The sequence below is a fragment of the Bos javanicus genome, chromosome 8, assembly GCF_032452875.1.
Source record: "Bos javanicus breed banteng chromosome 8, ARS-OSU_banteng_1.0, whole genome shotgun sequence".
In the NCBI taxonomy this organism is placed as follows: domain Eukaryota; kingdom Metazoa; phylum Chordata; class Mammalia; order Artiodactyla; family Bovidae; genus Bos; species Bos javanicus.
Window position 1 is genome coordinate 87,902,201 of NC_083875.1, and position 13,243 is coordinate 87,915,443.

The 13,243-nt window shown below is 42.4% G+C and overlaps 1 protein-coding gene across 1 annotated transcript in view; it reads left to right on the forward strand.

Annotated features, from left to right (window-relative positions):
- The first annotated feature begins 836 nt into the window (after positions 1-836).
- The window catches only part of DIRAS2 (DIRAS family GTPase 2), a 34,524-nt gene continuing 22,117 nt past the window's right edge, over positions 837-13,243 (forward strand). Inside the window, exon 1 of the mRNA XM_061426294.1 lies at positions 837-1,005. The gene's annotated coding sequence lies outside the window, so the exon portion shown is untranslated. The remainder of the gene's footprint in view (positions 1,006-13,243) is intronic.

Below are 13,243 nucleotides of genomic sequence, written 5' to 3' on the forward strand. Positions count from 1 at the left end.
CTAAATCAAGTTTAAAGAATATGAAAATATCCAATTCTTTTAGAAAATTTTGGTATTAAAAAAGAGCGGGTTACAATAGCGAGAAGAAATCTTCCTTAAGTGTAGTTTACATTTAATATGGATCATGTTATAGGAGAGCATTTCTTTAAAAGTTTCAGCACAGAATTGCTAGCCATAAACCTAATTCTTGCTGATTCACCTGTTTTTGATCAATGCTTCTTTGACAACACGGTTTAACAATGTCAGAAAATATACTTGGTTATTTCCCTGAAATACTAATGTGAAACTACTTGGTGTAAAGACAATTTTAGCCCCGGATTGCCTATGGTGGTTTTGCTAGAGGAGCCTGTTAAATTAGAATGTATTAATCTGCAATGTGTGGTTGCCTGTCCATCATGGCCCGATTTTATCTGCTTTATAAATGAGGTTTTTAATTTAGAATCTGGACACTGCAAGAAAGCCTTAGGCACCCAGTAGTAACTACAGTCGGTTATGTGAACAATCTGAAACAAAAGAATCTGGTGCACTTTCAATGAAATTATTTTAATTCATTGAATTCGCTGAGAATTCCAGTATTGACCATCTATTCCAGGAGCATGCAGTAGGTGGCACCTAAACGCTCTTTGGAGGCAAGCAGGCGCCATTTAAGCAGGAGCATCCACCGCTGCAGCAGTTGGCACAGCTGAGAAGTCCGAGATTGAAGAGGGGAGGAGGCGGGGGAGGCTGCAGGATGGTGGAGTGGCAGTGACAGCTCCGGGCCCGCCCGGGCTGGGCGGCGCAGGTGCGCTGGGGGCGCGGGGCACACGAGCCCGGCCGCAGGTGCGCGGGGGCGCGGGGCGCCGGGCGCACGGGCGGGCACACAGCTGACAGCCCGTCACGGCAGCGCAAGGGAGCTCGCGCCCCGCCTACCTGCGGGAGGAGCCCGTATCCGCACAGCCTGCGCTGCCCGGTCCTATTCGAGGCGAGCTCAGAAGCAGCTCTGCGAAGAGTTGTGTTCATCCTCAGGTAACCGAGATTTTTCTTCCTTTGCTTTGGCCTCGCTGCTTCTGCACTGGAGCATTGACGGCTTTGGCATTCTTGTCTGCTAGTCCCTTAAAAGAGCTTAACGCTATCTGGGAGGGCGAGTCAGCAATATAAAGATTGGAGTAGATGAGAGAGTAAAAAAACTGCATTTCTGTATCCTTGTCAGAGAGAGTGAGCATCCTGATACTTTTATAAAAATATCCTTTTAAAAACATTTGAATCTTACACATTATTTGGAATTCCGAAGCAGGAGTTTGTGTTTTAGAAAATTATACGGTGCAGGTGTTTCTATTATGTAGAAGTTGATTTAATGGTTTTACGGGAGTCCTGAAAAGATCTGGTCCAAAGTGAGAGCACGTTAGAGGCTGCTGTTGTGTTTCAGCGTGTTTTCGTACTAGACCGGAGCTCTTCGCGGGCTTGGCTGAGACTTGACTAAATGTTTTAATTCTCCTTTTAAATAATGCATTTCATGATGTCTACATGTGTTTCTTCCTGTTTTGTTGCTGTAAGAAAAGAAGATGGGAAAGGCGCCGCACCCCATCTTTAGTTGTAAGATTGTGGTTCCCATAAGATGACAATGACTGCTGACTGCTCCCAGGCTCGCCTGCAAAGCATTGTCGGCTTTCCGCCTGGTGGGAACCTGCCTGAGTCTTCTGTCCTGAAAAATGCTGGTTTTCCCCTTTAAAACTCCAGTTCACCTTCGTATGGGGGTTTGGGAGACTTTTGAACTAGAAGCTCTGTGAATCATATTATATCCATTGAATGGTTATCTACATGGCTGTGGTGGAATTCAGTTTCTTCCCACTGTGCAGTGACACAACTTGCCTTCCTTAGGAATTTATTCTACATATTTGCCCACATTATTTTTTGAATGACCCTCTTCCATGTGAGAAGCTAGTCCTAGCATAGGGGACCTTTTCTGTTTTGAACTAAAAACTTGAGGAAAAATTTCTTTTTAAGGAAGATTTTCTAGGTAACAGTAAAAGGTTGGAGCATTTTACATTCCAAATCAGTCCAAATGTGCTTCTTTCCCAGTGACATTTGGATTTGAGGAGGTGGAGTGGGAGGGAGAGAAAAGGGGAGGATAAAATTAGAATAAATTTAACAAATTTGTAAGGGAATAATATTTTTTGGGGGGTCATTGCCTGAAATTGCAAATTATCAACAATTCTATCTTTGGAAATGCAGGAGATCCTATGGGCTGAGATGAAGGAAAATCCATAGTTCATTTTATAGAAACAGAAGACACAAAGCAGGGAAGCATTTTCATCCTATTTAACACATGGCATTTAATTTGGTAATAGGGACTCCAGTGCCCAGTGAACTCAGGAAGGGGGTGGGGAGAGGTGAGTGTTTCCACCATTGCACAGAACTGCTGCTCAGTTATCTCTGCAGATGGCAAATATATATGCACAGCTATTGCAGAAATCTCCAGAATCCTTTTCTTGTTACAGCTTTAGTAGAGTTTTTCCAAAGAAGAGACTCAGAAAACACTCAAATTGAATTCCAAGTTGTGGAAGTCCCTTTTCAGCTTGTGGCTAGCAAGTAACACTCTCAGCAATCAACAGTGCCATCTCACCACGGGAAGAACAGAGAAGACTTTATTCATTTCACGCTGTACATCTCCAAGGAACCACACCTGACTTTATTAGAAATATATTATTTCAGAAGTAAATACTGTCTCTACACTGAAATCTACGTATCTTAGTGAAAAATTAAAACCTTTGAAAACTAACAAGGTTCTCTTATCAAAAAGAGAGTATAGCTGTGAAAACAAAATCGTATGTTCACTTTTCTAATTTTGTGGCCATACTTGATATATATTAGTATATTGGAAATTAACCTATTAATTTAGACAAAATCATTATTTTTCCCCAAGATAAAGGCAATCAGTTTTTGCACAGGAGAATTTCTTTGTTACAAAGAGGAATGTTTGGCTATCTGGGTGAGGAGGTTGCCTGCCAGCTGTTTTAAGTTAAAATGGACTCAGTGCTGACCTGTAACTTTCAATTCAGAAGACCATGATGCCCCATTAGCACTTCTATGTTGAATTGAGTTTGTCTGTTTTGTTGGTCTGCCCATTATCTATTTATCATCCAGCTATCAACCATCTATTTATCTACTTAGTATGGATGTTTATAATGGATAGATGTCTCTTTAAAGGCAGACTGATTTCTAGGACACTAATTGGTGTTAGGTATGATTTTTCTAGGAAAATAGCCACTCTTAAAAGGGGAGCTGATGATTTTCATGTCATGATTGCTAATATTCTTTTACACATTAAATTGATGCATGCATGCACATTTAACATTTAACATAAAATTATGTTTTATTTCAATCATTTTGAAATTAGTTTAATTTCAAATTATGTTTTAGTTTTTATTTTTATTATGTGGCTCGCAAGTCTGTGTTTGTTGACCAGGTAAGTATTTTTTAAAATATTTGGAACAAATGCCATCTCATCCTCTCTTCCTTTGCTTTTGTTATGGGCAAATTCAGGAAAGGAAGATTGCTTGTAGCTCTCTCCTTAGTGCAGTTAAGTGTCTTCCCATAAATCAGTACCGTCCAATAGAACTAAAGTGTGTAAGCCACATGCATAGTTTAATATGCCCTAGTAGTCATGTTAGAAAAGTAAAAATAAACAGGTAAAATTAATTTTAATAATATATATTCTTTAACCCAGTATATTAAAAAATGACCATTTAAAGATGTAGTCAATACAAAATACTACTGAGACATTTTGCTGGTTTTTTTTTTTTTTTGGCTAAGTCTTATACTTACAGAGTACCTTGATTCAGATTAGCTATGCTTCCAGATGTCGATAGCCTGCATGGCTAGTGGCTGTTGAATTAACCAGCACAAATATAGAATGTTAACCTTTTGGCAAAGCAATTTAAAAACTGAAATATTAGGAGCTATTAAACTGGTTAAACACTATCAAAAATAAATATACGAATGATCTTAAATTGCTATAAGACCTGTGTCCTACCCTTCCTTGCCATTAACTAGTTGTGCGGTCTTGAACTTATTTTTACTACTTTATCAGTAAAACAAGAGGATTGGGTCAAACACTTCCCTTGATTTTATGAAAAATAACCAGTAGATATGAATTCAGCCCACATGCAGCTTAGCGAGCTACTGTAGCAGAGACAAAGGGAGCAGACCTTATGCTGGACATTGCTGTTTTGCACAAGTTTGCCTTGGTCCAGTTCCTGATGACAGATGTCAGCATGTGAGGTCCCATGCCTCATTGGAGGTCATTCCATTTTCATATTTAAATTACTGGACGAGTAGCAGCAAGCCTATTGGAAAATCAAGAAATAGTAAGCTAGCATTTAGGTCTTTTTATATTATCCTTCACTGGCATACATATCTTCAATGTTGTTATCTATTTGTTTCAACACCATTAAATAAAGTTTGGTTAATTGTAATACTTTATAATTGACTGATCCATGAGTAGTGACTTCTGGTTTGGGGTAGGGGTGTTGAAAATTTTTAATTAATTTTTATTGGAGTAGAGTTGCTTTAAAATGTTGTATTAGTTCCTGCATATAGCAAAACAAATCAGCTATATGTATACATGTACCTCCTTTTTTTTTGGATTTCCTCCCCATTTAGGTCACCACAGAGCACTGAATAGTTTCCTGAACTATTATATATAGTAGGTTCTCATTAGGTATCTATTTTGTACATAGTATCAACAGTGTATACATGACAATCCCAATCTCCCAATTTATCCCCTCTCCATTTCTGTCCTTGCGTTGTACGTTTGTTTCTATGTCTATGTCTCTATTTCTGTTTTGCAAATAAAATCATCTTTCATTTTTCTAGACTTCACATATATGCATTAATATATAATATTTGCTTTAGTAGTGACTTCCTGGTAGTTCAGCTGGTAGAGAATCCTCCTGCAATGTAGGAGACCCCAGTTTGATTCCTGGTCAGGAAGTTCCCCTGGAGAAGTGATTGGCTACCCACTCTTTGGCTTCCTTGGTGGCTCAGATGGTAAAGAATCTGCCTGCAGTGTGGGAGACTGGGGTTCGATCCCTGGGTGGGGAAGATCCCCTGGAGGAGGGCATGGCAACCCACTCCAGTGTTCCTGCTTATAGAATCCTATGGACAGAGGAGCCTGGTGGGCTACAGTCCATGGGGTCGCAAAGAGTCGGACACGACTGAGTGACTGAGCACAGCATAGCAGAGAGACTTCTTGACACATTGATATGAATGTCCTTATGAAAAGATGTCAGTTTCTTCCCCCAGTCTCTGGATAGCTTCTGTGATCAATGAGTGCTGGTGGGGGCCTGGGTACAATTTCTATCATATGACTCTCTGCCTTGGAAAGGATTGTAGGACATTTAAAGAGAACTATGTTTTGTGTGAAAGGAGTTTATATGCTATTTTTCTAAAGCTAATGAATGTCTGGAAAGTGAATGTTTTCTGAAGAAATAAGAGAACAGAGGAACTTTGTATTAGGCCTTTCTATAGTAATGAATTTCTCTGTCTCTTTCTTTCCCCTTGCTCCTACCCCTCTCAGTTTCTGAAGCTGGGCTCCAGAAAGGTCTAGCTACTTACCAGTATTTAGACAGAGAAGCCTTTGCAGGGGTAAACTTTCCTTCCTATGTCCTCTTTACACTCAGATTGTTTTATTGGAGCACCTCTATGATTTTTGAATTTGGACTTTATCTTTGAATGATACTGAGCAAAGACGAAAAATGATCAGTACCCGGTCTTTGCATCCAGAGCAAAGCCAGTTCTCTCAGGTCTCTGTCACTTTAAAAATCCAGCACAAAGGCATTTTCCTTTTGGTATGAACTTGAATGTACCTCCCCAAACCCCATGCCCAGCTGCCACCCCGTCATTACACGCACACCTATAAGAGCAGTGGATTATCTCATTGCATTATTGAAATAGTCCCCTGAGATTTTAAGAAAGGCCTTTGTGGAATAGTCTCTGACACTTAAAGATTGTGCTTCTCTTTGGAGGCCCCTTTAGACTTTGTGGGTTCCTGACCACAGAATGGTGGTCAAGAGGGCACCACAAAATGTACATCTGACCTTACTTTTTTTTTTGAGGTTTATGTAAGTGTACATCTGTGTAAAGTCTGGGCAAGCTACATGCAAGCAAAATGGGGCTGGGAATGTTGAATGATAGAAATGACTAGGTGACCTACATTTTTAGAAGAATCTAAATTTTCCAGGATATCATGATAACCATGTGTTTATATATTTTCTATCATTTCAGGTGGACTTACAAATGGCACTCTATGTACCTCCTCTTTGTTCTTTCCTTTTTTAAAAACGATAGTTTAAATTCCTCTAAATATACCATCCGTTTCAAAGTGCTCCATGTTGTTGGAGCCAATATTTAAACATAAAGAATGAAAATGTGGATAGAGAGAATGTTTAGTGATCTCAGAGCAGGGAAGAATTTTCTAAGGATGGTGCCAAACTGGGATCCTAAAGAGGAAAAGTTTCTTAAATTGGGCTTCACAGAAATTTTTAATTTCTCTCTAGGAAGAAGAAACAATAGCAAAGGATGAATGGCAGCTGGGAATAAACATTTGAAAAATATTTCAGATGAGGTCTAATTATCTTAGTATGGTAGGTCTCAAATGTTAAGCACCCAAATCACCTGATGAGATAGTTATACCTGCAGATCCCCAGAGACTGTGATTCAGTGGGGCCAGAGCAGGTGGAACGTGGTCCCAGATGAGCAGGATAGCTCTGGTCTGCTGAGACGAGTTTGAGAATGACCACCTTGAAGTAGGGTAAATACCATCCTTGCAAACGAATAGAAATCTGAGCAGAGGGCAGGAACATGCAGGCCTCAGATACAAATTACTTGGAACATATGAAGAAATCCTCTGCTGCTGCTGCTAAGTCACTTCAGTTGAGTCCGACTCTGTGCGACCCCATAGATGGCAGCCCACCAGGCTCCCCCGTCCCTGGATTCTCCAGGCAAGAACACTGGAGTGGGTTGCCATTTCCTTCTCCAGTGCATAAAAGTGAAAGTGAAGTCACTCAGTCGTGTCCGACTCCTAGCAACCCCATGGACTGCAGACTACCAGGCTCCTCCGTCCATGGGATTTGCCAGGCAAGAGTACTGGCGTGGGTTGCCATTGCCTTCTCCAAAGAAGTCTGATCCTCAGTCTCACACAAATCAAATACAATTAAATCAATCATGAGAAACAGACTTCTTGTTACATGGGGAGTAGCTACAACTTTGATAATACACCCACACTGGGCTATGCCAGGCCAAGGAACTAGCACCGTCACACATTACTAGGACAATTTGGTAGTAATTTTGGAGAGCAACTGGCAGTCTCTACCAAATTTAAAATGCACATACAGTTTGATACAGTATTTTTATTTATAGGAGGTTAGTCAACTCAAAAATGTGATGAGAGTTTGTTGAAAAAAAAAAAGCAATCAGTGGGAAATATAGTGATAAATGATAGGCCATTTAGTGAGTTCTATGTAGCTGGTATGTAGTTCTAAGTAGCCAGAGTCTAAACTGTTCCTAAGAGGCAGTGGGGGGAAAGGACAGTATATATGTAATTTTGCTAAAGGGGGAATACATGCAATCAAGCACATGTTTTTTAAGAAAGTTTCTACTGGTCTTGTGAAACTTCTGCTAATCATGAGAAACAGTCATCACCATGAAGGATGTTACTGCTTTTCTAGATATGAGGAGATATAGGAATTGGGCTCATAAAATCAGCTCCTGAGAATATCTAACTATCTGAAGACTTGACTTGTCAGTTTTCCCAGAGCAGAGAGTGCCTCATTTCTGCTTTCTGCCCTGAACTCCTTCAGGAGTGTTGGAGGTCAGCAGCTGCAGCAGCACATGGCTTAATCCTTGTAGAGGTCGATGGCAAGCACCCATGGCAAGTACCAATTTGTGGATGACAATGCAATTACTCAATTCTATCTTTTAGGACAATTCCAGGTTCCACTGAAGCTGTTCTACTTCTATTACAGAAATACGAGCCATATTTTGGGCACAGGGATCTTGCTCTACAACCCTGAGACAGCCAAGGTGACGCGAACCTTAATTTTAGGACTGGTACTAATTAGGAACTGTAAATCTTTATTTTAATGCAGCATTGAAAGGTATGTGAGTCCTAAACATTTTGTATCATCCCACTGCTTTCCCTTAAGACCCGTGAAGACCAGGAAGATCAGAGTTCTTACTCTGACTCCAGTCTCCTGTGTCCTGGCCCTTCACTGGTCAGCTGTATCAGGATACTTTTGTCCCTGGCATTAGGGCTTAGTTAAAATATTGATTCAAATATGCATGGTGTAAGTATAACTGATGTTATACAAGCAGGTGCGATATTAACCACTGGTATCATTGCTCAGAGGAGGGCATGGCAACCTATTCCAGTATTCTTGCCTGGAGAATCCCTGTGGACAGAGGAGCCTGATGGGCAACAGTCCATGGGGTCACAAAGAGTAGGATATGACTGAGCAACTAAGCACAGCACAGCACGTGGTTGCTCAGTGCTCAGCTTCTGATAATGCATCTCTAACTTTTTTGGTGAATCAGAAAACATACACAGTATCCATTATTCATTGCCTAACATGGTTATTGGGCTTCCCAGGTGGTTCAGTGGTAAAGAATCTGTCTGCTAAGACGTGAATTTGATCCCTTCCTGGGTCAGGAAGATCCCCTGGAGAAGGAAATGGCAACCAACTCCAGTATTCGTGCCTGGGAAGTCCCATGGACAGAGGAACCTGATGGGCTACAGTCCATGGGGTTGCCAAAGAGTCAGACTTAGTGACTAAACGACACCATTATTATTATTTTTCAGTAAATATGAGATGTTCTGAAAGTTGCTTGACAATAACTACATGTTAGTGTAGAAAAACGTCCTCCAGCATTTCATAATGCAGAGCTCCTTGTTCACTTGGTTCTAATTTGAATTGGCCAGAATTCTTTAAGGGTTTGCTAAACTTGAGTTGAAATGCAGGTTCTGCTATTTACTAGCTTCGCATCAGTGCACTGTTACCGTAACCGCCTAAGGTCTCAGCTCCTTTCTCTGTAAATGGGGCTGCTGATAACTAAATCAGAGACATTTCAAAGATCAGACTTTCCTGGGACCTCTCAACACTGGCTAGATCATCAGGACTCCTGGGTTGTGCTGGTGGTCGCTATCTTATCAGCGTCTTAATGATTCTTCTCTCTCACTATCTCAGATTTATTCTCTTACACGGCCTGGCCTGAAGCCCATTGTCTCATAGTTGCACTTTGGTTCTGGATGGAATTCTGGCCTTCAGTTTTAGCTTCTCGTAATTTACCTAGTATGTGCACTCTCCAGTTCATCCTAAAATATTGATTTTGTTTCCTTTACAGCTTTGTCTTTAAGCTGGACCTACAGGACTCCCTATTTTGTATCTGGTTAAATCCATGTTTTCTCTTTCCGGAGCACTCTTTTCTTCTGGTCTTCAACTGAGCTCATTTCCCCACAGACAGTCCTGTAACTGAAGTCACAGTTTTGCAAGAATAGACCTTGCTTGATATTTTGTTATTCTGGTTTTGAGATATTTATCTCGGTAATGATTCCAGTGGTCCTGGCCTTGATTGGAAGCCTGCTGAGGGCAGGTAGTACTACATGTTGTCTGATGTTGATTGTCACTGGATTCTAGACACATCAGTAGCTGTAGCCTTTTACAGCAAATTTTGCCGCCCTGCCTAGTGACCAGAGAACAGACACAAGTATGTATTCATTGATTAATGGTTCTCAGCTCCTGACTGTATGCCCTTGCCTTTTGTCAGTCCATCAACTTCAGACTTCCTGGATATTCCACTCTCACCAAGGGTGTTCCCTCTGGTTTAGTCTTCTCCCTCACCTTATGCTCAAATGTCATCCAAGTGACTTCATGTTTTCCCTCCACCCCACTTAAATTCAACACCTGCAGCCACAGGGGATCTCATCAATGCAAGAGGCTTTCCCACTTCCAGAGGAACAGTGGAGCATGCGCTTCCTGACCACAGCATCCTGATTCTACAGCATCCTTGCTCAATTTCTCCTTGAGCCTCTCCCAGAACTACAATTTATCTTGCTAGTATATTCTGTTTCCTTCCCATTAACATTTAAACATATTCATGTCTCTTTAATCAAAACTGAGTAGCATTCAGCCTTCAATTCACAAGCTTTCCTCCAATTTACGATCAATCTCAGGAAATACTTCAGAGCTGCCTGTATCAATGTCTGTATTTCATGTATTAACGTGTGTGTCTCGTGCTCACTCTGAGTTTCCCTGGTGGCTCAGATGGTAAAGAATCTGCCCGCAATGCAGGAGACCTGGATTCAATCCCTGAATCTGGAAGATCCCCTGGAGAAGGGAATGGTAATCCACTCTAGTATTATTGCCTGAAGAATTTCATGGACGGAGAAGCCTAGTGGGCTAAAGCCCATGGGATCACAAATAGACACAACCGAGGGACTAACGCTTCACTTTTCCATGCTCACTCCTCAACCTACAGCAATCCAGCTTCCACCCAGGGTGCTTTAAGAACATCTCTCACTAAGGTCACTGATGATGTTCATTGCTTCTCAACCAGTGGGTGTTTTCAATTTCTCACTGTACTTCACAGCTCACCGCCAGTTCACGTAGTCAAGCCCTCTCTTTATTTTTGAAGTCCTCCCTTTCCTCGGCTTCCACAACATGCCCTTCAGTGCAGTTGTTTTTATTTCCACAATCTGGTCTCTCCTTCTCATAATTCTTTGCATACCCACTGCCTTTTCAAACAGTACATTTTGCAGTCTCCTGAGGTTCTATCTAGGTCCTATACTATTTTCTCTTTGTTCTTACAAGTCATCTCATCCACAGACTTGGCTTCAGTCCCTACCACAGCACAGATGACTTCCATGTCTGCAATCTGATCCCTGATGCTGCAGCTGCTCTGGATACATCCTCCACCTGTGCTCTATCTGCTGAAAATCAAACACATGACTTCCCCCCTAAAACCTGGCCTTTGATCTCATCCCATCTCTCCAGTTTCACCACTTGGAAACCTTAGGAGTTTTTCTTGACACTTTATTATCTCTTTGTGTCTTAACCCTTTCATCCACTAGCCATCACTCTTTGCTGTTGATGTCACTAACTGATGGGCATGCCACCCTCCTTCCAGTGTTTGGAGGGCTCCAGATATGGAGCATCAAATGTGGAGGGCTCTCTCTCTCCAAGGGGCCTGCAAACAGTCTTGGCCTGACTTTGTCAATACACTCCTGTAGTAGATGGCCATGGATGAGTCCTCTCCAGAGATAGAAATGCCCTGCCATTGACATAATGGTATGGTCCACACTAGTCCTCTGTCACCATAGCCTCAAAGCCATGTCTGAGATCCCACTTAGCCCACCACCAAAGCAAGGGTAATTGACACAGATAGTGATGGTCAGGTAGAGACGAAGCCAAGGTCTCTGCTCACGTTGCTCTTGCCTGAGGTGCATTTCTTGGCCTGTCCTTTCCAGTCTGTTCATTAGAACTCAATTGCAGATTCATTCACACACTGAACAGATTCTTTTTTTTTTTTTTAATTTTATTTATTTTTTTAAAGTGCTGGCCAACCTACTGGCAAATCTCATTCTTCATTTTATTTTTTTTTTGTTTTTTTTTTTTAATTGTGCACTCTTTATGGGCCAGGCAGTGTTCAAACACTGCAGAGACAGCAGTGTAAGAGACAGAAAAGACCTCTCTTGGAGGTTATAATATAGTGGAAATAAACACAGTTGTAAAAAGGCAAATTGTATTCAGAAAGGGATACATGCAATGGAAGAAAATTAAGCAAGAAGAGGCCTAAGACTGCTGAAATTGAGGCTGTTACTGTAAATCCAGTTGAAGGGTCAAGGAACTTCTCACTGAGAAGGTGACGTGTGAACACAGGCCTGCAGGAGGTGGTGGGCGAAAGAGTGGTCCAGGTAGGGGGACAGCCAGTTCAGAGGCCCTGAGGCAGGACCGTGACAGGTGTGTCCAGGTTGCAATGGGGAGACAAAGATGGCTGGAATGAAGCGAGCAGGGGGCAGAATGGCAGCAACTGAGAGCACAGGTTGGGGCAGAACCCTTTACCTTTCACTCTCAGGGAGACAGGGGGACCAGTGGGCTTCAAGCACAGGAATGATGTAATCTAGTGCCTGGGGGAGGCTCTGGTTGGAGTGGCTCAAGGCTTGAAGCAAATGACCGCTTAGGAGGCTGTGGTAGTGATCCAGTTAAGAGGTGATGATTGCTGGGAGATCGTGAGGGCACTGGGGAAGTCTGGATGTGAAGATATCACTGGCACACTTTGCTGATGGAATGGGCAAGAGGTCCAAGAGAACCCGAGGGGTTTGGGAGGATTCCAAGGGGTTTGTCCTGGACACCCAGAAGGAGACTGTAGGCGTCGCTTAAGATGATGCAGATTATAAAGGGAGCAGTTTAGGGTGGATTTAGAGGGTTTTTGTGTTTTGCACGTACTATATTTGAGACGTCTCCAACGCGTCAGAGCAGAGGTGTTCAGGTGAGAGAGGGAGACATGATTCTGCAGTGTGAGTCTGCAGTTTAAGAAAGAAGCCTAGCCTGTACAGGTTGTTGCTGCTGGCACATGGATGACATCTAAAGACATGAAACCCGGTGACACTGTTGAGGGGGTGAGCATAGTGGGGGTGAGGGCGGAGGGGAACAAGGGTGGAGGTGTGAGCTTGTCTTGTACGCATGTGTGCTCAGTTGTGTCTGACTCTTTGTAACCCCGTGGACTGTAGCCTGCCAGGCCTCTCTGTCCATGGGAGTTTTCAGGCAAGAATACTGGAGTGAGTTGCTGTTTCTTCTTCCAGGGGATCTTCCTGATCTAGGGATCGAACCACATCTCCTGCGGCTCCTGAATTACAGGTGGATTTTTTACACACTAAGCCATTGGGAGCTTGTCTAACCGGCAAGTTAATTAGGAGTGATGGCACTGACCCACCTCCCCTGCCACCATCCTGGCCCCAGCTGGACCTCACCACAGTAACAGCTGCCTCTACCCACCCACACATTCCCTGCCTATTACCTTGCTGGCTCCATCTACTTCTCTCCACCCCTTCTTCCATTCTAGAATCCTCCCTTTTCCTAGAACATATCATGCTAGCATCTGTGTTTGTCCCTTCCCTCAACCAGGGAAGTTCTTCTCCCAGATATTCAGAATTCACACCATCATTGTTCTCAAATCTTTGCTCCAATAAGAACTTTCCAGGGAGCGTTTC